At 46.0% G+C, this 25,310-nt stretch overlaps 1 non-coding gene across 1 annotated transcript; it reads right to left on the bottom strand.

The window, feature by feature from the left end:
• Positions 1-288: 288 nt before the first annotated feature.
• On the bottom strand, positions 289-361 carry TRNAM-CAU (transfer RNA methionine (anticodon CAU)). Its single transcript has one exon. It is a non-coding gene; the product is annotated as a tRNA-Met (tRNA).
• Between the last annotated feature and the right edge of the window lie 24,949 nt (positions 362-25,310).

Here is a 25,310-nt window from a genome sequence, read left to right on the forward strand (position 1 = left end):
AACCGTCGTGTCTGACCCAGGCCGCACCTCCAGCTAGCTGAACAGCGAGGGTAGGGTTCACGCACGCGAACGAGAACCTTCTTTAGTTCGACATCCCGTCCCGGAAGAGTCTTGGAACAGAAGCTGAGCCAAATGCGAGAAAGCGCCAAGGCGCTGGGCGTCGTGAAGGACCTCCACGGTCTCAGTTGAATGAGGTGTGCGTTACGTAGGGGATGGGTTGCGATGTGGTCGTGACTTTCTGAATGACGTTATACGAGGAACACCAAGACATTTGCCCGTCTTAAAACGTGCCCCGGGTGAGGATCGAACTCACGGCCTTCAGATTATGAGACTGACGCGCTGCCTACTGCGCTACCGAGGCCCGCAGTACGCAAAATCAGTGGTGTGGGAACGGGGAGGGGGGGGGGGGGAGGCAGGGGGCAGAGGCGCTATGCCCCCCCCCCCTCCACTTTTCAATGTGAGGGAAGCAGTGTTAAATGCCCCCCCCCCCGCACTCATCAGATTGAGGTTGCGTTTAGCTTACTTTTGCACTACATGAAACATACATGCCGACTTGCCTAGTTCACCAGCCATCACCATCATGATACGTCATGTTTTCCGCCTGCTTATTCCGCTTGCTTATTGGCTATCGCTTTGTGTCACGGCCACAGGCCGATCGTCGCGCGGCGTATGGAGACTGCAACGCCGGGCGTCGAGGCTGTTGTTTGATCTGGGGAGGGCGCCTATGTAGTGCTCGGGGGCGGATTCAAGATTTTGTCAAGTAAAGGGGGGAAATACGGAATTTTGCGGGCCCCCTAGAGTTTGGGCCCCCCGAAAAATTCTCGCATTGCGGCCATCAGAGTCAAAGCGTCTATGATGTGTTTCCCTGCATGTTGTTTAAGTATGTTGGTTTTTAGGCGGGAACCCATCTTACTGCACGCAGTCCGAGAAAAACAGGCGTCTTACGTATACACACGCATGGAGCTTTTTCATTTTGCGTAGATCATGGTAAATATTGTCACTCTGATGCATAAGTTTCCTTGTGGCACAAGTGTTAAGGTTCCCGCATAAAAGCAGTGCATATGCTAGAATATTTTTTACTTCTTCATAACAAGCAAAGCGACAACTCTGCAGCAATCAGCAACCAAGACCTGATCACACTGAGCAGTCGGCTTGATGTAGCGGAAATGCCACATGTGACGGTGACGGCACTTCAAAATTGCTCGACAACTGCGGGTAAAACTTCATCAGCGTATATCCTGCTGCTCTAAGGCTAACGCACCCAAGCAAACAGGTACAGAGATGGGACCTGAGCTATCATGGGTGCCGCGGCAACCAAGCTATAGGCTTCCATCAACAAGTAAAGACTCCTCAGAACAGCTATATAGCTAGTCTAATCCATGATTTTTGTCGCTCAGTCTGCGAAGCAATGTACCGGGTGCAAGCGATGCTCTCAGACCTGGACGACCCTGAGACGGGCACCAGCTCCGCCCTCCGTCTCCGGTGTTCCCCAGCCCGGCACCAGCTGCGTAGCAGAGATAGATCAGCAAATGGAATGCATGGGTAAGTTTTAACTATTGTTTTTCATCTTCACAAACGGCTTACGTGATTTTAAACTGCACTCCTGTATTACTGCATAAAACAAATCAGTGTTACGGGTCCATTTCGCGCCTGCCTATTTGAGCCTCTGAGCCATGTCTTCGATGCACGAACTGTGAAACACTATTTCAACGACGAAAACCTATTTGTAAAGTAGGGCTTGCGCAAGCAAACAAGAAGCCTATTGAGTCGGATAACAAATCGTGCAGTAGTCTCGGAAGAGAAACGTGAGAAAGCACCAAGGTGCTGGGCATCGTGAAGGATTTTCAGGGTCTCAGATAAATGAGGCGTTTGTTACGTAAGCATGGCTTGCAGTGTGGTCACAGGCTTGCTGAATGATGTCGTTTGAGAACGGCAAGGTCTGTTGTCGTCCTAAAACGTATCCCGGGTGGGGACCTAACTCACGTCCTTCAGATTATGCGACTGACGCGCTGCCAATGACGTTGTCCAGAGACCTCACGTGGTTTCCGGGAGCCCAATCTGTCTTCTTCCAGGGGCAATCCGATCGTTAAGGAGATTTCTACGCTGCCCTTGATTTCATTGCAACTGCTCGGAGGGCTTTGCGCTGAGGCTGAGGCCCTTCCTGCTAGCGTGCAGGGCACTCTTATCAATCACGAACCTTCCACCAACTTTCCATTCACCGAAAAGGATCTGCATGCTATAACCGGGGCCCCATATCTTAACATACTGGGTTATTCTCGGTTGTTCAGGAGCCCTTCACGTCGGTCTCAGTTAGTCTAGAGACACACACACGATATATCCATGGGCCCTATATGTTGATCCTGGGCCCTTCTAATTATCTGACACTTGCTTACGGCTCCACGCTCTTGTCGGAGGCCCATCTAATAACCTGTTCGAGCACACTCAGTCACTCGGGGCCCTCCAAATTGACCTGCTCGCACACACTGGATCATTCCGGGGCCCTGCTCGTTATCAAACTTTGTTAAGACAGCGGTATGCGCGTTCATAATAATACAGCACTCCGTTCCCAGAATTCTTAAGGGAAAGACAATTTTGCAAAGCCAAAATTTTAAGTCGTTTGTTAGTTACTTGGCCCGTTGTCCGTCAGATTACCATTCCATTGTGTCAATCAATGCTGACCCTATCATTGCCCTATTTACTCTCTCTCTCTTTATTGTCAGGGGGCCCGAACAATGCAAAAGGCCCGCTGACATTCCATGTCCCGTCACTGTCCCTTTCTAGCAAACGGGCTCGTCGCCGACTCGGATTCCCTTGCTGACACAGGATCCCTTGTCAGGCACTGTGGCCCAACGATAAGACTCAGTGGCTCTTTTTCATCTGTGCTTAGCTAGCCTCCGTGCCCACTTGCCATTAGTTCGTACCAACAGCAGGAGTACAATTAATATTTTCTTAAGATGGTGGGAGCAGACCTCGACGAGAACGCATCACGCCAATTTTAAATTTGCCCCCCTCACAAATCTTCTGACCCCAATGCTACAAAATTTCAGGAAAATATGAATATCACAGGGACCTTCTTCAGACGTTACCTGCGGTTTATGACTGTACTACTAAAATAAAGGACTATTCCGTGCCACCAACTTGAAAAACTATCCTACATCATAATCAAATGGATTAGGAGCAGGTGAGAAATGCATTTAACGCACAAAAATTATATAATAAGGTTATGTTCACAGTTACTCACATGAGCGTAACGTCGCTGAATAATTTGTTTGGGGGGGGGGGGGGAGGACGGGAAATGGCTCACCCTATCACAAAATATGCACTTCGCCTGGGTCCTGGGCTTATCCCTAACCACTTAGAACAGTTAACACCCCTGTTTGCAGAATAATAGAAACACTAACCGAACCTGTAGGACTTTGCGTGATACTTTTAATCAAACTTTGAAGAGCTATTAATCAGGGTGGGAAATTTACTTTTTTTGCTGGTGGCGGAGTACAAAAATTTTCGCGGTCGGAGTACAAAGTTGCCTGCAAGCAGAAGTCTGTCTAATGTGGAATGAGCGTCTACACAATGGGCCTTGATTGGAGTACATAATACACTGCCTTTAATGGGCCAACATTTTCCCAGTGTTTTTCTGGCAAAAATTAGTGTCAGCATGCAATTTTGCTTTTCAGTGGAACAGAGCACTTCTTGTGAGTGAGGGCGCCACGCTGATCCCATCCATATCACCGTAGTACTACTAGCTCGCCTATACCGCGAAGTCTGCGCGTGACTCACCTACCAATATTGCACACCCTGATGCAAGCTGGGATAAATAAAGAAATGGTGCACCCTTCAGTGAATGTATGGCACAACAACACACCTTTCAATGCCAATTAATCGCACTGAGTGGAGCAGGCACCGCTCTCTCCACACGCCGCGCCTCGGCAAGATTCACAGGGTCCTTCTAGACACGGTTGGCTGTCCAGCGCCAACTGGCTAATTTTCCTGGGGCTTTTCGAATTGGCATTATACAAGTATTCTTCGATAGGTTACGTCCCCAATCTTGCGTCTAAACAAAAATTATATTATTTTCACAGGCTATGGTTTTTGACCACCACCGTGCTCCACGCACAAGCAATCTATCTTGTTCTTTGCAAGCTATGAGACTGTTGAGTTTCATTACATAGGGGACGGCTTGAGTATACGGAACTGTGTCTAAAATTCAGGTCAGTGCTCATGTACGTTATAGGCAATTTGACACGAAATGCTGACATACTAAGCTTGCAAGCCAGCCGACAGTCTACTTACGCCGATGAAAAAGTTTTGCATCACTACAGTTATCAGGAAAACATCATCCTTACCATAGTGGCACAGTCATCCTTGTTTGCGCATCAGGCAGGAGTGGGCCTTATTTCCTACCCTTCATCCCCAACTCCAAGGGGTTTCAGGCTTGTATGGAAGGTGGTCCCTTCACCTGCCCATCTTAGCGGGGAAAACTGGGCAAAACCCTAAGGGAACAACAATATTTCCTGCATCTCCGGACAGTTTTGGTATTTATCTGTCCCATCCTCAAATGGTGTTGCGAAATTGCGCCCCTGATAACAAGGGGTACTGCGTGCGATGCACTAACTTGGGGCGACAGAGGGCCAAGTGAACATGACACCCCATTTCGTTTACATATGGCCGACGTTCTAGGGTTGCAAAATATACAACCTTTCTTACCAAAATGTGCCACGTGCCGGTGAATCTGCATTGGCCTTTACTCCAGTTGAGACATACCATCTGGAGCACACGGGTCGTATGAAGCGTAACTACGTATACAATTGGATATGAAGTGAAAGGTGAAGAGGCCAGCAACACATCCACTCATTTTGACATTTACTTGATAACTTCACATTGATGTCTTCACAAGGTTATTTCATTTCATCGCAATGCTGCCTATTAAGCATTAACGTATGATCAACTTCACTTACAAGCGGACAAGTGGTAAATGTACATAGGCACTGTTTTACTTGTATGGAAGTCGGAAAAGATGACGCCATTGCCAGATGATGCTAATTCGCCAGGGCCTCCAGCAAAAGACCGCTTACATTCAGAAGAATTTTAGCATCGTGATGGCTCCTTTCATGACACTACAAAAAAACGACGTAGCGGGCAAGCTCTGTCACGTTCACACTACGCAGTCAGCTCGCCCGACGTGTCGGCACCGACATATCAACGCACCGGTCCGGCGCGCTGCTCCCCGGAACAAAGCCATCGAGTACAGCAACCGGTAGCATTGGCGGCAGGAATCATGTGTTTTTCGCGAGGAGGTGGCCAGCATGGCACAGGTACGTCGGTTCCAGCAACTCCAGCAGCGAGCGGCGCCACATGACGCACGTCGGGAGTACGGGAGTCTTCGGGAATAGGATGTCCCGAGGATTCATGCACGGCGGCAAAGCGGCAGGTACAGGCGCCAGCTGCACTTCCTGAACACGACATACTGGCCACTACACTGCTGTCGAACTTGACCAATCTTCCCTCACCTCTTACCACGGGGAAACGGCACTTCCAAATACGAAAGCCAAATGCATTTTAAAAAACGTCATTCTGTATTTTTTTCTTCTTTGGCTCAAACATCACGCGCACTCAATCACTCAACACACATGTCAATCAATCACAAAACATCTAAAACATCCGTCGGTACACCCACTCAGCTAATCACACACCACCATCACACCAAACTCGGGTATACACACACTGAAGCACTCTAAAATCTACCCCAGCTCCTCCTCCATAGCCCACCTGACGCTCGCCTCCACGACACGGGTCAGCTCCCTGCCGAGGTGCACGTAAGCCGACAGGGCTAGGTGCAGCCCGTCGTCTCCGTACACCTCCGTAGGGAGCCTCAGGGCAGTGCCATCCACGGGGGTGGCTTGCCGACCACGTTGCCGGCTACCCACCCCTACGGGGAGTACAAAACCCGCAGGGTCCGCATCGTGGGGCATTTTAAGGCCGCGCTTGAGCGCGCGCTCTGTGTCTATGTACAAAGCACCGCTGCTCTTTGTGGCCTCGCGGAAGGCCTCCGCAAGGCCGCGGAAAGCGGCAATGGCCGATTCATCCCCGGACTGCGGCGGAAAGGGCCCCAGAACAATGGGGACCACATTCTGAAGCAGTCCGAGGATGAAGACAACAAAGGCCTGCAGCTGCGCCGCCAAATGCGCTGTTTTCTCAGCGACATTTGGCAGCGCAGCTGCAGGAGGCGAGGCCGCACCGGTCTGCTGGCGACGGCGGCGGGAGGCGGCGTCCTCTTTTTGCACCAGGGCGTTCCCACCAATTGAAATGAGCGCAAAACCTGGGTTCAACCCCCTTAGGTCTGCCGCCGCCTCCCGCATTTCGAACCACTCGTCGGCCAGCATGCCGGTGCTCCCCCTCCCCCGCCCCCTCACACTGCCGGAACCTTCGAAGGCTTTTAACCCGATCGAAAATGCCCCCCACCGAGTCCGCAAATCCCTCCCAAGATTAAAATTTTGACTCCTCACATGGGAGTCGCCGAACATCAAGATCCGGTGGTCAAATGACACCACATCAGATGCTCGGCGGCTCCCATCCGAGGCACCACCCCCTCCTGCCCAGCTCCTGTCCCGACCCCTCTCCCGCCCACTAACGCCCCATCGGTGCGATGAGCAGGAGCGACTGGAGCCTGGGGAGACATCGGGTCGCCAGCGCCGCTCTCCTCCCTGGAAAATACGCATCATCGTGATCAAGATAAAATGGAGCGTCCCACCTTGCAGGCATCTTTCAAAAACATACTCTGGAGAACCTCAGGACTAGTTACGTCTAGTAACAGCACTGCGTAGCGTCTATCACTGCACTGCACTGCGTCTAGTAACAGCACTACAGCACCACCAAGACATCATAAGCATATCAAATTTAATTATTTCAGACTGCAAATTATGCCATCAACGATTTGTAGGGGCTCACAAGGTTATTTCTCTCACAGCGTCGGCTGTTTCAAACAGAAATTCTCAGCTCTTCAGAAGTATTTCGAGAATAACTGGTATTACTTGTCAAACCGTATGCGTCTGGTGTCACAATAAGTGAAAAGTACAAAAAGGTGGGATGCTTCCTTTAATCAAAACCACCGAGCAGGCAGCGTCGTCGTCGACGGATTCAGCGCCCCACTGGAGGCTGGAAAGCTCTTCATAACATTGGCAACGGTGGGGCTTAGCTGCAGCGTTGCGACAGAAAACGCAACGAAAATAGCAAGAAGAAAGCAACTACTAGATTGGGGGCCATATGACACTTCTTCGAGACGGATCGAATTTCTATCAATTGAATACGTGTAACTACCAATGACAAAACGAACACCCAACTTTAACCCGTGTTGCAATTACAATTATTCCAAATGGCGCAGATGTCTTAGCGATTCCAGTTTGTTTTGTCAAGCCTGCCACATGTCTGCTGCTTGTTGTGACATTATGCTTACCGTTGCGCAGTGTTTCGTTCCTCTCTGTTTTCGCTCATGATATGGAATGCTTCTGTTCAGCCGCGATTGATGTTTGTTTTCTACCGTAGATCATACCAAATCCGGCGGAAAAAGGATATGTTTTATGACTTCCGGTCACAAACTGACATGATGACTGGCGCTCGACGAGTAAGCTCGGATGACAAGATGACGTTAAGGTCATACAGTGAGGCACACCACGGATAAGCGAGTTACCAAGCAACTACGGATAAGCGAGTTATAAAATTTAAACCCATTTGTGCCACTGCAACTTTACTGGTACATGATAACATGGCAATGTCTGCCGTTTGCAGAAGAGCAGGTTGCAGAGAACATCGCAACTGCGCCTCCAACGATGGCAACTTAATGTACCAAAACCTGAATCCTGAGCAGGTACAGGAGAGGAACCACAGTTTAGAAACGCCCCGCTGCATGTATTGGATGGCGGCATAGGAATACACGCCCAGCGCACTGTCGCTCAGGTGCCCTTTTTAGGCTTAGTTGAACACTGAGCAAGCCTCGCGTCCTCTTCTCTCAGTTGACGCTAGGCAGCGCATTTCCTCTGGGACCTGTCAAAGCGCGATTCTTCGTAGTTGGCTGGCTCCGTACAGGTCATTAATGCTCAGGTGCCCTTTAAAGGCTTTGTAGAACACTGAGCAAGCATGTATAGTTGGTTGACATGGTGTCATCACATGCTCATGGTGTCATTAATGCTCAGGTGCCCTTTAAAGGCTTTGTAGAACGCTGAGCAAGCATGTATAGTTGGTTGACATGGTGTCATCATATGCTCATGGTGTCATTAATGTTTAGGTGCCCTTTAAAGGCTTTGTAGAACGCTTAGCAAGCATGTATAGTTGGTTGACTATATAGCTGGTTGATGTATAGTTGGTGTCATCATATGCTCATGGTGTCATTAATGCTCAGGTGCCCTTTAAAGGCTTTGTAGAACGCTGAGCAAGCACCTATAGTTGGTTCACATGGTGTCATCGCTGCTCATCCATGTTGTCACTTGGCCAAAGGCTGCGCATTTCACTCGGTTGCCTTTTTTAGGCATCATGATTTACCTAGTAAACCTCACGTCCTTTCCCGGAGGCATGACGAGCGCTTGTTGCTCAGGTACCCTTTTTAAGCTTTGAAGAAACCTGAGAAACGGCCAGAGTTGAGCAACTGGGAAATACGCCCATTGAAGTCATTCCTCTCGCCACGATCGCACACGAGCGATTCTCCGATAAACTAATGCGCAAGCATCCACAGACAGGAGAGAGCGAGCTGCTGCTATAATTATGACGTCAACTATTTTGTCGTTGCACTTGTAAAACTGCTCATCGTTTCTGATGATGCTCTGGTAATGACCAGAATTCCGCGTAATTCCTTGGTGAAGAATACCTCCTTCGCACATCTGTCCTTCTCTGTTGGTTTCAGCTCGTTGAATTTCCGCCAAATCGGACAGATGAGATGTCTTTGATGAGTCTACCGGTCCTCTCTGCATCTGAGTGAGATCGACACCTGAGCAGGGTTATTTCAATCAGCTCGATTATGTCCGGAATGTCAACGTGGAGATTGGAACTGGCGTTCAGAAATTCACGACGCACAGCTGGTATACCAAGAATCTTTGCACCTTTTGATTCATGAACCATTCCATCCTCAACCGGACGTGTTCTGCGACGCGCATTTTGAAGACAGCGTACTGCTCTTCCACACAAAGACAGCTTTGTCCCGAGCATGATAAAGCGTGTTGTCTTGGAAAATGCAGGTTGCTGTGATGACACAAATAATCCATTAGAGCTCTAACTCGCCCACTTCTAAAGCGTCTCAAGGCTCAGAAATCGCGGAATGGGTAGGAAGTGACATCAAATATATCAGTCATCTCAATTTCGACCTCAGTGACGTCCAGATAATCGCCGCACCTGCCTAACAGGGCTTCAGCTAGGGCCATCTGCCTCTCCTTGGCCAGATTTAAAGCTTCTGCCAATAAAGACTGGTAGGTACAACCAGTACGAGCTCTGCGTCCATGAGATCTGGTTAGCATGGCCACTTGCTCAAAATCGAACCCCTTAAATTTTCCAACACAACAATCTGGTCCGTGCTCACGCAGCAGCGGATTCGCATTGCGATTGTCTTTCGCCTGCAGGAGACTTACGCGACATTCCGCAATAGCCTTGCGGTCGTCCCGCAATGAATAGTTCGCCTTTTGGCCAATCTTGCCTATCTTTCTGGCGATCTCCAGCATGAACGTCAACACTAACGCAGTAGGAATGAAATCAATGTCGCACAGAACAGTCAGGGCACCGAGCTTGTCTGGATCATTGCCGCGTCGGGAAGGATCGTTCTCGATCGTCATCACCACCTGCCCGAACTGGTTCGTCACTGACTAAATAGATTTCACGGTATACTCGACAAACCTGGTTTTTACGGTTCTCTGCGGGGTCCGAAACGCACCATCGATGCGTCTTGCAAGACGCATCTCTCCACTTTAGGTGACCGGTCAATCGCATGAACAATGGCATCCAGATCTCTGTGTAGAAATTTGCACGCCCATGAGAACTCGTTTAACCAGAATACACTGTCGAACCACTTTTCCACCTTATGAGCTCTGTCGATCAGGTGTATAAAGGCTTCATTGTCGAACATGACGCGCCACCTGGCAGCCACACCTGCGTCTAGTCCGGCATACACCGCCTCTTTATCTGAACTCATAGTCAAACAAATTCTATCACTATCATAATGTGTTGTCTGGAGCACCAATCACCTGCTGGAAGGGCACCAATACCACCCCCAAGAGCATGGCTGCCCATAAAACCTTTACAAGCAGTGTGCAGAAAACACAGTGCACCATGCGTCATACTCACAAGCGATGATAAGACAATGTTTCCTGTAAGGGGGAAGCCAGAAGGGTAAATGCTCATCAACCACCATAGACAAAATAGTGAAATGCCTCATCTCTTTGAAGGCTCTTACCATCTGAATGATCCCCCTGGAAAGTATTTTTAATATATTACCTAAGATTGATTTTCTTGAAATACCTTTCAACCAACATATCACGAGTTACACCACAACATATCTACCAATTCCTGGAAAGATCGGCATACAGCAGCCTGCACTTGATAAAAACACAAGCACACCCGCTCTCTCTGTCTCTCTGTCTCTCTCTCTCTTAGAGGTACAAAGAGGTACTTAGAGGTACCTCAACTTAGAGGTACAAATATTTAGGAATACAATTTTCCATACTTGTACCTAAGTCTATACCCAAACAGCAGCGGTCATCATTATAACTTCCATAGCCAAAACACATACTTACAGGCATGATGCAGCTCCAGGTATCACCTGATGTCTGATAAGGTCTGGAACCACCAGTATGAAAAAAATTAAAATGGTGCCACCTTCAACAGTACTACAACACATATTAAAAACTAGCATGAGACATCAAGGGCTGCAACTTCAGCATACTGAGGTTAGTTCATAATAGCCAGCACCAATATCTACACAACCCATAACTTATACTGCAAGGAACATTGGTTAAGGGTATGTGTTAATAGAAAATATACAGTTAGAGGTTAATAACAAAATGTTATACACATGCATTCACAGGTGCATCATACAAAGCTCATTTACATATCATTACCTATGTACATGCAAACTTGCACAATATCAAAATGATAAATCAGATGCATCCTCTGCTTACTGAGAAACTGAATTGTGGACAACCACTTTGCATGACATCCTGTTTTTTAATGACTCTTAGGCAGCTGCAATTGACTATGAAAGCCTTATGTGTGTGACATCACTAACATGTAGTCCGTAACCTTTGCAGAATTAATATAAACATACCAAAAGTGTTCCTCTTCCTATCCTTCTCTTTCTGCTCTTCTCCTCTTTCAGTTCCTCCCCTGCTCTTTCTGTCGCTCTTCTCCTTCCACTCCTCCACTTCTGCTCCTCCTCTCTTCCTGCACCTCCTGTTATCCCTCTCCTCTTCTCCAAGTCCCCTATGATCCTACGCAGGGAAAATTTTAATAGTGTTACTGCAAGACCTTATGCCTGACAGCAAGGAACGTGACAGCATTGCCGCCTGTCAGGTTACAGCAATTATAACCACAGGCTGAAAACAGGTCATCCTCATATTTGATCCCACATGGGAAACCCAAACCTAGCATAATTGTTGTATATAGATACCTTAGTACCTACCTACCTACCCACCATGCTGTACGTAGAGCAGGTTATAACGAGGTGATTTTGCACAGGCCTGCAGAGGTACACATTTATAGATCAGCTCCCAGGCGTTTATTTACCTTTTTTGGAATAACTTAATAGCGGTCCAAAACTAAATCCCAAGCAACTTTAGCAGTGTGGATGCATGCTGTGTGAAAATTGAAGATAACCAATTCCACTTTGCCTCACTGAATACCTCAAACTCGCAACCACGATGCACATAATCCCAAACAGCTACACTCACCCTCCGCCTTCCTCACTCCCACCACATCAAAACAAAGAACACCCCCGCCCTCCTGGCGCACTCCCAGACATTGTGATGGCATTCTACCACTCGTCAATGGGCCAAACAAGTACAAGTACCACGGGTCGCTCCTGAAGTGACAGGCTGTGATGAATAGTCTAAGAAAAGCCATTCATCCGGTTGCACCAACACAACTTGTTAAGTTTGCGGTAGAAAAATCATAGAGCTCTACAGCCATGCATTTCAAGTTGTAATTTGCCACCTACAAATATATTTTATCTTCTGGTGGCGTAAGACTACGCCGAGATAATGCGGTACCTACACTACAAATCGATAGATATTTCTCATTCTAAGGCATATCATGTTATTTCAACACCCTCTGAGAGCGACCCGTGTCTGGGCGATACCAAAACACGTCAATTTTTCAATAAAATTTGGCCAACTTTGCCAAAAACTTGCTGTTCTCCGGCTTGTACTCCGGCTTGTTCTCCCCGGGTCTCCCCATGGGCCCCATTGTGGGAATGCAACCAAGTGCTGCGATTTTTTCCCACCGGGTTATGGACCATCTCTATCTTACAAGTACAGGTACTGGTTGAGCCTGGAGACGCGACACCGTTGTTAAATGAGTAAGATGTCCTAGAATCTTCAAAGGCCGGTATTTACCGATTTCTTAAGAACTGGTTGACTTACTATCAGTTACACAATGATAAGTTTTGGAATGCTGCATGCCATAAACTCGCATTTTGGGAACGTAAATTCCGATGACATCTAAGAACCCAAAAGAAGCTGCTACCACCAAAAGTCCCGCCACAAACGTCATATTTGGGTGCCATTTAATGTCATGATTTTATCTTAAAAATGCCGATATGTGGTGTGTTTGAACGCTATGATTTTCAATTAAATTGCAAGTTGGATGGTGGTTGGTGGCTGGTATGGCGGGAGCAGGAATGAAACAAGCGCTTTGAAAAGGATGTTCAATGCTGCAATATTTTGGAATTTTCCCACCAAACCGTTCGCAAAATGCACGTCCTTTGGTAAAATCGCTAACATGTTTTCTTAATATGAGGTAAGTTAAGAGCATAGTTGGCATCCTGGACTTCTTGCTCTGCGAGTCTTTTAATGATCTAGCTAAAATCGAAGAGCCATCCGTGATTTTGGTGCTGCTAGTGGTTTTCTGGTCAAACGAATATTGTTGTAGGTGTCCTTTTGTTGCGACACTTCACTGCCTGAAAATGCACTCGTGGGTCGCAGGACCGTGGGCTGCCGTAAGTTTCGGGTACGGGGGGCCATGTGTTCGTCGCGTCGTGGGAGCCGGCGCCGTGACATGCTTGTCCGTTTCTTGAAAAAGGCATTGGCAGGTGTGTACGTCGTGGAGAATGCGGCCTTACTTACTCAGGTGCGCCATATATTTTCCTAACAGGTAATGACATGTGAGGTATGTGGTAGCGGTAGGTACTTAAAACAAGCACATTTTATATTTCAACTCACTTCATTTCCACAGAAGTAACTCACATGAGTTATCATCACCCTTCAGGAGTTGCATAGGCTTGTACAAGTGCATCTAACCCATGCAATACAACGATGAAGGACATTGACATGAACGCCTTGGATTGGCCAGCTCCTGCAAGATTGCAGATGCTTGTTTCCATTTCTTGGTGCTCCATATGTTTGGTCCCAGGAAATGAAAAAGTGATAACTCACTTTATGAAAGCAAAGTTCATGCGCCCTCCTGGCTGTAAATAAAGTAAAACTGTCTGCATTGGTACTGATACTCAGGCTCATACATTTGCAATGGTGCATTTGCTTTGTGGGGCGGACTGCAGCGTTTGCCTGGAGTACAAAAATTGTCGTTCTTGCCAGTCAAGAGCCTGGAGTACAAAATTCCCTGGTGCCACATCCACCAGAGAACGGAGGTTTTTCCCACACTGCTATTAATTGCTTTGCCTCCAATCACTTTAAACGCTGCATCTACCATACGTTTCCGCCACGCCACGGCGATGGAGCCAGCAACGGCGGGGGCCAATGACACAGGGCACCAGTGACGTCATTGCCCTGTGCTGAGTCGCACGGGATTCCACCAATAAGAAATTCAATGATGCCTGTCCCCCCTCCAGTGTTTCACCCGCCAGCTGACATTGCCAATGTCCGACGAGCGCAGAAAAAACAAATTATGATATGGATCATTATAAATACGGCGGTTTGTAAACAAAAACAAACGAAACGTATCGGAAGCGTCAAGGAACAGAACATTAGGTTCCCCAATAACAGCAATCAAGTACATTTGTCATTGTATTCACCATGCGTGTTTACGTTTTAAGCAGAAGTAAACAAACAGAATATTGGCACTGTAATGGCAACCAGCGAAAGAGGCTCAGTGAACCAGCATAATACTAGTGTTCTGTTACCATGAAAGACACCTATATCCTGCTCACAGACATGGGATTCATGCATCGTTCACACCCGGCGATGGCTGTCCTTGTTTAAGGTGAATATCGCCGCCCGCCCGCAGTTTGATAGGATGAGTCTACTTGCTTTCACTTGCATGAGTAGAAACTACACCTAAACGTAGGACATTTCGTAACCTATTAGGACAGCCATTTCATCCTTGCAGTGACTTGGATGCCAGTAGGCATGCTCACGGAAAATGGTCACCTCCGTATCAGTGCCCTCCCACCCCCTCAACGCGTGAGCACAAGACAACGCAGGATTTCGATCGGATCGGTGCGGCGGCCAAGGTCACTTTAAGTGATGGGTAATAGCGTAAAGGAATAAATTTACTGCACGCTTGGCTGCACGGGCCATACGCGGAGTAAGATATGATTAAATCCATCAACACCATCACTGGGTTGCTTCCTCTGAGCGTTGTGTTCTGCGAGCTTGTTTGTCCTCCCACTTCCCCTGAGAAGCTGCTTATTTTGCCCCGGGGGATTCTTGCGAGCCTCCTCCTGTGAGCTTCGTGTCCACAATCCATTTTTGCTACTGGCATTGCCTAAAGCTTACGTTCACGTTTTCTACAATGGGGAAGGCCATCGTTGATTTGTAGTTGTGATTTGTACTTTTAATCATACAAATGCACCACTGCTGGAAAATCAGCTGGCCTTTGTGAAACATACCACGGCACGGTTGTAGAAATTATCGAGATTTCCAAATTTTCGTGTGTGGTTTTGTAGATTTGTAATTTATAGTTGTGGTTTGCATCTTTCTGCTTTCTGAAACACACTTTCACAAATACACATACAAATTTACAAACTACAATACAAATGTACGAAAAACTACCTTGATGAGAAAGGCTACAGGTTGCGCTGTCACCCGCAAAAAGTGAATGGGAAATGCCAGGATGGATTTTATCGAACAATTCATTGATCATTATGTTGAAAAGCATAGGAGAAATACAATCACTTTGTGGGAGTCCGTTTCCTAAGAAATGAATAACGGAAACAGCTGATCGACACCACACACGAAACGGCCTTCACTCTGAGGGAAATCCAACGAGGAAGTGTGCTAAATTTCCCTTAAATCCTAGCTTGCACGGCTTGACAATAAGTACTGGTTTGAATGTCATATCATACGCGCGATTGAAGGAAATGTTCCACAACTGAAGATATTGAGGTACGCATCATATATGATGGGAAAAGCTTCCTTGTAACTATTGGTAGGCTTTCAATGTTCAAAAACGACGCTAGGCACCAGAATTTCAAAGTTTGAAAAAATGCGCCCCATTACATCATTGTTTGATGCGTCATGCAATGGTTTTGTGACAACAGCAATACCTGACAGCATCTGGCAGCCAGACCTAAAGAATACCTCGAAACGCACTAAAGCTGACGCCAACCGGCCATTGTCGCCGCGGGGGCTGTGCTGGGAGGCGGGTTATAGGGTGGTTAGTTTGTATATCTTTTGGCTTGCTCTTGGCCGTGAGTTTTGTTGGACTGTTTGACATACGCACCGTAGCAATCGCCAGCTTTCATGGCAGATTGTTAACATGAAAGCACGATATGCTGCGATGCTGCTGTTGCTGTTATGCTGTTGATGATTTTGTCAATACTTTATTGTCGACCCATCGTTGCCTGCAGTGCTATAGTCCTGACATTGATATGGTGTGATGGGCACAGTAGTTACTTTCTTTATTGTTGATACCTTGAAATGCGGTGCCATGCAAAAATTTATAACTTTGTAACGGTGCTATTAAGTGATTGCCAAAGCATTGCTATTGCTATGGTAAAGATGGTAAGGTTGGGCTACCATGAATGTTTTTATTAGGATTATTTATGCAATTAATAGTTAACCCTAATACAACCATTGTGCTGCAGTGGCATTCTTGCTGTCGATAGTGCTTTGACATTACTAAATCAGTTGTTACCAGTCATTTATAAGTTATAAGCTGCTGTATCATAGGCTTGACATAGAGTAGTCGACCAATGTGGCACATTGTATAATGTCACGGGTCAACAGCTGCGGCAATACCTCAGTGCTGTACTGTGGCATGACATAATGAACAATGATATGGGTTTTGTACTGCAGTCCATGCTGCTTTCATAATAAATTCCATCATGAAAAAATGGGTAATGTCCTCTCTTGTATTGACTCCCGATCTGACATATGGCTGACCAAAAACACAGGATGCAATATATAAATTACTTTCAGCACAGCAGACCACCTAGAAGTGGCATCACTTGCTCAGCTTGTTTTGGGAATCAACAAAACGTAGGTGAGAAAAATGCAAAAACATCTTCCGCTTCCACAGTCATGCAACATGCGACAGCCATCAGGGTGGTTTACTAAAAAATAACGGGAAAATTTTACATGTGGTGAAATAACGCTGTTAACATGCTGACTTTGCACAAGGCTGGAAACATGATAAGTGCATGTAGTTATGGTTGGGTGGGCAAAATGCAAGGAAGTGATGAAGCCGCCAGTGCACACAAGGATCATGATGAAAGTATTGTTGGTGCTATCCAAAACACCAACAGCAATACCTCTCCACCTTTCTCAGCACCTAGCATCTAACGCAAGTTACAGTGATTATGGCATTAATGACTCACGATCAATGCTCGCCTGCACAACAAAATAGTGAACACAGCACAATGTGCATCAGTAATACTACAACTCCATATTCTCAGAATTATCTAGAGAAAGAAAATTTGCAAAGCCAGATACTATGAGCCGATAATGAGCACGTGCATTAATGAGCTGCACGCACCAGCCCCTACTGCCATAATGAATTGCTGATATAATGCCACACCATGGATTAATTACATGCTGCAATACCTCCATAGGTTCAAAATGTTGGCAAAATCAAATGGAGTACCAGCTTGCCTTTGTACACGCCTGTAAGATAAGTGCTAGTACTTCTCTTAGTTTGCCAGAGTTCCTTGGTCACGTTGAAACACAAACATAAAGGTATCACAGGTATCAATCACACAGGTATCCATAATATCAGTTTATCACACAGTAATATCACAGTCACCATAACACAGGTATCAATAATCACGGTTTATTGGAAATCAGTAGACTTAAAGAACGCCAAAACAATGTTCTCTCTCAGAAATAGCAGTTGTGGGTTACCGATTCTTGCACAATTACTATCGCCACTTGCCATGCACTTCACCAACTTACCTAACTTAGAGTAGCCCATATGATGAACATCATCTCAACTCACCTATCTGTTGACAGCAGCACTTGTGATAAAAACATGATATTTAAAGCTAGTTTTTGGCTCGTTTCAACTTGCATTTCATATGTGTATGCTTGTTGACGTCAGACAAAGTTGGCAACACACAAATCAAAACACTTTAAATCACTTTGAACAGCTTATTTTGATTGTCATGGTTAACCTATGTCAAGGGTAATAATGGGTATACTCCACAAAACAATCTCTCTTTTAGGAAAAAACGTAGCTTTTAGATCACCATGCCAGTATTGCTGCTTGCCTTTTCAGCTGCAGCAAATACATTCATTTGGGCTTGTTTACTCATACTTAATGACAAAGTTTGAGATACTGCCTTTGCATTTTAAATGGGGTGGTCTGACTATTTGTTACATACCAATATTCCACTCGTATTATAATTGCTATGCAGCTTAGAGTATCACTGTGTTAAAAAAACAACTGCTATCCACCTCGTATTGGTTGCACACCCAGTTATGTCATTTGCATTCAGCTGATTTCGTTTATACGTGTCGCCGGCTCAAAACAGCCCGCATCTGGACCGCATGTCCGAAACAACATGTGGCAGTCAGGATGATGATCACTCTAAATTGTGGTAAAGGCCGACTTTATTGGATGCGAGGCATGGTACAGTGATCCGGCTTGTGTTGGAATATGTGGCCATACACAGCTGTTTTGTCCCCGGGTATGGCCAGGGGACGTACCAAAAACGTCTTGAGAGCCTTTTCGTTCCAAAAACACCTTAGTAGCTTCCCACCCACCGTCCCACAATTTCTAGGATTGAACCGCAAACAAAAACTATCTCGCTATCAACAACTGTACTACAGAGCTACCCACATTCAGGGTAATCGTATGGACCAATCTAACCCCAGCGCAATGGAAGGGCTTCGTCTTGGGGGAACCGCCTCCGTGATCCTCTGGGCCACGTATGAGTAATGCCAGGTTGGTTGTTGGATTAGTCATTTCCAGCAGTAACAATCTTTTCAGGGCTATGGAATGAAAGAGAATGGACAACGGTGGGGCAGGATACACGCGCCTGGGGCCAACCACCGAGGCTTAGCTCGCGCAGAGATGCCTCTGCGGCGTATGCGCCGGGCGTCCAGTCGAGATCCCCTCCGGGTGGCCTCTTGGCCCACTCGTGACTGGCGCCCGCAGTCTACCCCGGACAAGCGGGATGTCGTGAGGATGCAGGATGAAGCAAGAGATTGAGAGTGTTCGATGTTATATGCCAGTCACATTTTTCATAGTACAATGTTTCTGCGACTTACCACAGCACTTACCACACAACACACTGTTCATGTGTTCACACCCAGCACTTGCCGTTCTTTAGATATTTTGCCCCTGATATAGATTAAACTTCATGTATATCATGTTACACGTTTAACTACGGCTCAAGAACATTCACAAAATTCGCTGAAGAAAGATTACGAAAGATTACGAAAGAAACGACCCACGACACCATCTCGTGCAATCGCAATATCCTTGAACCAGTAAACAGATGCCTCCTCGGTGGCCCAGTAGCTAATGCCACACGCCAGCGAATAGCCCATGCTCTTTTCGCGTTTCAAGTTATCATGCAAGACAAAAAGCACGATAAGTGACAGCCCTTTTAAAAATATCGTGAAACTTCAAATTTCCACTTCACACCGCCATCTGCCGGGTAAAGCGCGTACTTCTGGTGCCCAATTCACCATCCCGGGCCAACATAGTGGAAGATTGCATTCGGTTGGCATGACTTACCATGTGCGTTTCCCAGCGGGGGTGTAGCTTTCCATTCAGTTGGGTGTGATTTAGCTCCCACCCCACTCGACCCCACTTGTGATTCCACAACTTTGGAAACAACGTGGGTTAAATCCGAAAAAGAACCACTTAGTTGACTATTTGGGGGCAGGTAGCGTCTTGCTTTCACTGCTTGCCCCTCCCAAAACTCATTTGGCAAAACTTTACCCCTGGCTGGAAGTTGTAAGCATCAGAAATGGCAAAGTACAAGTGCCACACAAACTCACTGAGTACAGGCATGGATGGCTGATAAATTCGCCGCGACTTCATCTCAGTTCGCGGTCTACAGGCGGCAGCACTGAGAAAGACATGCAGATATGAAATGACTGGGTGCTTGGTGGGCACATTGACGCATTCATACTAAATCGTGTGAGACAGGCGACTAACAAAACTAACAGTCACCCAACAAAATAGAAATGAGTACATTATTTATATTAACCACGCATCAACCAAACATCGGCGATAATCAGATAAGTACGAAATTTTATCACCTTACAGACCTGTGTTCGATACAATTTTTCTCGATTTACGCACCAGGTTCAATGATGCCGCCGACTCAAATTCTACCGAAATTCTTAAATGACCGACTATGGTTCAAGTAGCTGTAATGAATATCAATCGAAGGTCGTAGATAAAGCCGGCATCGTGTTCTGCTGGCCGTGTCCTAGAATTGCCCACTTTGGGTGTAAAGCAACACCCTATGAGGAGGATTTTTTCACTCCTTTTCCCCATATTTTGTGTGAATTTTTCACTTCTGCCTGACCTCGTCTAATTGCACATGCCAAACCCATATTTCCCTTTCTGAGGTTTTCAGATGTCCTACAAAACCGAGCTCACTTGAAACCACCAATCACAAGCAAGGCTCCACAGAACCTGGACACCTATGGCTATGTCCTGCCTCACCTAAATCTGAATCATGTCTATGCATGCGCAGAGCAAGGGCCCCAGGTACCTTCAAGCCCAAGACCCCCCAGCGACTCCAGCCGCTTGCACGCATCAAGTTTGGTTTGCTTACAAAATGCATCACAATGGGCGGCAGTGTGCCAAATGCAAGCTTTTCGCGCATCCCCCATTGTTTTGTCTCACCACCACACCACGAAAGCAGAGCCTGGTGCAAACACCAGCAAGGCCTAGCAGAGAATTTTGTTCCAGGTATTTATTTTACCCGAAGAAACTTGACGACTAAATTGCACCACTCCCAAAATGAAGGAATGAATATTTCAAGAAATGTCTTCTAAACACAATTCACAAGATGAAAATCACAATTTGAACACTTATTTTAACAGATTTGAGACAAATCCCCCGATAACAAAAGTTTTCAAGTAAAGTATAAGTCTTTATAGTTATCTAACTACATTTGTTTTTCTTGGTATCATACGAGTGTGATACCACTTAATTCTTCCTTCCTTTCCCATTGCCTTTAAGAGGTTCTATCTGTTGCTTAAAGTGTTGACCAATTTCTGTGCAAGATGCTCCAACTGCAAATTTGCACGTATTTGTACCTAAATTGGATTAATTCGCCAGCCGCCCAAATATGTTTGATATGCACCCAAGAGTGAACAATTCAAAGGGAATGAAGGACACAACTTGAACTACGAAACTTATTTTTACCTACATTTTTAAAAACATTTTTGCCCTGTTAAACCCTCGGTTAGCCATTTTTGGTTCATGGCGGTGCTCGATAATGATGGATCTAAGCCTTTCGAGTGTCTAGCTCACCAGGCTACCTGACAAGGCTATCCTTCTGTTAGCATATAGTGCTTCGGGACAGACCTGACGCAGCTAATACAGAAGTGTTGTATGGCGAAATTCTGCCCTCCGGAAATGTTTACCATGCACACCTCTGACTTGTTTCGCATTTTTATCTCGTAGGTTGGTGGACGTGATTGCTATTTATATTTGGGGGTGAAATGGATGACTGTCTGTCAGAAAACTGGGCAAACTGTGGTACTGACTTTTTGTTTTGGGGGACCAGGAAGAAGTGTGCCCTGAAAAAGCCAGTAAGTTTTCTGTGGACCAAGTAATTGCTTACCCCACCTGCTTTCAACACACGATTTCTAACCATAGTTAGCCATTTGCTGTTTTAATCCATCGAATTTTGTTAAGACGAATTGTGATGACACAAGGCGTGCAATGGGCTTATTTTGTTCCACATTTTTGATTATTTGTCCCAAATTTCTTGAAGTGGTCCGTCATGGTTGCCTTAACCAGATGGTTTCCCGAGTTGTCATGGTTTGCTGACTGGCAAATGACTCTACTGTATATATGTACTATATGTTTAGCACTGGAATGCTCTAAGCTGCATAGCAATTATAATATGATGCAAATATCAGCATTAAGCAAATAGTCAGACCATTCCATTAAAAATATGAAGCCAACATCCCAAACTACGTCATTAAATATGAGTTAACAAGCCTCAATAAATGCCTTTGCTGCAGCTGAAAAAGCAAGCAGCAAAACTGGCATGGTCATCTAAAAGTTATGTTACTTTTGGAGAAGAGCGATTGTTTTGTGGAGCATACCCATTATTGCCCTTGACAGAGATCAGGCATGGCAATCAGAATAAGTTGTTCAAAGTGATTTAAAGTGTTTTCATTTGTGTGCCGTCAACTTTGTCTTATGTCAACAAGCGTACACAAATGAACTGAAGAAAATGCAAGTTAAAACCAACCAAAAAATAAACTATCATGTTTTTATCATTACTGCTGCTGTCCGCAGCTAGGTGAGTTGAGATGGCGTTCAACATATGGGCTACTCTAAGTTAGGTTAAGCTGGTTAAGTGCATGACGAGTGACAATAGGAACTGTGCAAGAATCAGAAACTCACAACTGCCGCTGTGATACCCACAAGTCACACAGGATGAGATGAGGTAAGGTCTCTTTAGGTTAGGCATAGTCAGGCTACTTTCATGGAAATAAGCATTGGTATTTTGTAAGAAACAGTGACAAAATGTCCGTTTTCCCTGAACCCCATCTTAACAGAAGCCAGAGGTATGTGTATTGTGCTTGACTTGGTGATGACCTGATGTGTAGGAGTCCAAGGTTTTGTTGTTTGAGTGTTTCATCCTTGTTGAACTTTCTGTTGTTATTCTGTTGTTGGATTCCTTTGCTTTGTTTTGTGTTAAAAATGCCGTGGAAGGGAAGTGCGAAGTGCAGCATCAAATTATTGGTGTTACTGAATTTTGTATGCTAATTATACTGTCATGAAGTTGCTATGCTTTAATGTATTCTGTTTCACTTCAATGGCCTAAGATGCTAAGAAACAAAGCACTTTGGTCTGGTTTATGATATTACGTCCATGCCTACTTGAAATAGATGACTGTTTGCTTAAGCATCAGTCATTAGCTATGCCGACTTGAAATAGATGTCTGTTTGCTGAAGCATTAGTCATTAGCTCATAAGTTCCATCTTTTGCCAATTGAGTTTTCACTCCCGGACCCTCTTTTTGCAATGGAATTTTTCGCTCCCACCATAGTTCAAAAGCAATTCTAGCTCAATGATTTCATCATGCCGATCGCTTTCTGCAGACTTTCGGATGCCTCGTCAAACAGTCCTTTCATTTCTGTCCGCAAGATGGCCCCCTTGGCGTACTGGCGTTTGGCGAGCACAATGAGAGGGGCGTGCACATCAATATACACTACGGGTATATTGACGGGACAGGTAAATGCAGACAGACGGGGCAGGTAAATGGAGCAGTCCGCTTACTGGTACGCAAAGCTGGCCGTCATATCGGTATATACAAGAGACATAGACTCGCTCAGACAAAACTACTCAAACGCATGAAGCGAAGTCTCTGTGTGAGAGTCTCTGTCTGTCTGTCTGTCTGTGTCTGTCTGTGACTCTGTCTGTGACTCCCGGACGTTCTTTAAGCGATGGAATTTTTCCCTCCAACCCTAATTCAAAAGCAATTCTAGCCCACTGAATTGGTGCTGGCGTGGCTTTGCGCTGAAATAGGGGCTCTTTTTATGGGAAGCAGACGCAATCCGTCGTGGCGACCTCCACGTGGTGGATTACGGGCAACTCTGACAACCACGCAAGGCTGTTGACAATTGCTCTTTACAGAGCAGAACTGAAATCTTAAGATATTCCTGGCTGGGACCTATATACATAACCAGAAAGTGATGTGTTTATCATCTAGTTCTGAAGTTAGATATGACATGAACATGCATCTAAATCTTCGTTTGAAGAAGGGATGTATTGAGAGAGTACCGGTTGCGTAGAATCTGTCGAATTCAACTAAGGCTTTTATCTTCGAAGAGAGGACGCCATATTGGCAACGTGCCGATTATTCAGTGCTCTCCAATTCAAACGTGCTGTTTCGTAGGACACTTGGTGCCTGATAAATAAATGGTGGCATTAGTCAGCTACTTGCCCATTTTTCGTCTGTACTCAAGTTATCAGGGACGAATATAAAGAGGGATGTAATCATTGAACAGAAACATAGGGCAACGGTTTCAGGACATGATTTATGTAAATGGAGTGTCATAAACATTCCTTCAAAGACAGTCAGCAGGATTCCGCCAATCTCTTTCACCGGAAGAATCCGATGCGACGTCTTACATCGTGCCAGTGTTTTGGTTGCGGTCTGGAAGGGAAAAGGATCCAGGACAAGTGGTAAATGCATTGCGGAAAGGAAGCCTTTGGTGCATATTGAATACCGGTTACATATATATATATATATATATATATATATATATATATATATATATATATATATATATATAGACAGTATGTCTATGTATAGACGCAATACAATACACAAGAGATAGATAGATGGATAGATAGATAGACAGAAGATAGACACGACTTAATTACATCCAGATGCCATAGGAGGGTGTGCACATGATTGTTCTCGCGTTACCTCACAGGGGCCCACGACCATCCGACCATCCATGCCAACACACCGAATGTCCTAATTTACGCCAGCAAACCAACACATCAAATGCACCTGTGTCACTTCAACACATGTTGAAAACGAGAGAAAACGTCGCACCTTTCGCAGAAATTATGCGCAATTATTATGGAGGACCTCACATCGCGGATCATTTGCATAGCAAGTGTTGGATACGCCATTGAGCTTCACAGACGCCACCAACACGGCTACAGCCAACTTGACAACCAAGCACACCACCTCCATAAATCACGCGAAGAATGAGACATTACACGGAATAAGAATTAAATGGGTCAAAGACATTGCAAAAAAGGACTTACCACGCGCCTCCATCTTGTAGAGAGACAACGCTTGATCCTCACCCGACCGCACTAGTCCTGAACGCGCACACTTCTCCAAGCCTCGGAGACTGAAGTCCTGCTCCCGGCCTCGAGGGAGTTCGAGTGGCAGGGGCGTTTTCAACCCAGGGGTCCGTTGGGTCCTCAACACCCTTAACTCAATAAGGCAGATTAGATTGTTTGCCGCCCTGCCCACATCAAATGACACCAGACCAGGACTCAAGCAGTAAACCGCGTCCGACCCCATCGGTCGTTAACGCGTAGTGACGCTTCTGGCGTGGTGTCAGTTGACGCGTTCCCTCGCCGGCACCGGGGGTAGGAGGGCGGGGCTGGGCTGAGATGCGCGACTGCGGAAGAAACGCCCGTCACCCGTGTTTCGCCTCCTCCCCCCCCCCCCCCCCCCCCTCTTTCTAGTCCGCACAGGATGGCCAAGAGGGCACAGTTGGACACTAACGAAACGGAACTGACTTGATCTTCCCACTTATTCTGCCATTTTTTAATTGGAAAGCCTGCCTGCTTGCCTATACACCTGCCCCGCACCTAAATTTGAAAGCCGTTACCCGCCCAACAAAGCAGATGTTCCTCAAAAAGCCCTAACAGAACACAAAATTAAAACAAAATCTTCTTGGTACATCGAAAGGCTCTTTAAGAGGAACCAACAACATATACCTTGAAAGGCAAGACATTCAACAACTCTACCAGCCAGGATAAAATGCAATA

This window comes from Pollicipes pollicipes, unplaced genomic scaffold (genome assembly GCF_011947565.3).
Source record: "Pollicipes pollicipes isolate AB1234 unplaced genomic scaffold, Ppol_2.1 Scaffold_6138;HRSCAF=7277_pilon_pilon_pilon, whole genome shotgun sequence".
Lineage (NCBI taxonomy): Eukaryota > Metazoa > Arthropoda > Thecostraca > Pollicipedomorpha > Pollicipedidae > Pollicipes > Pollicipes pollicipes.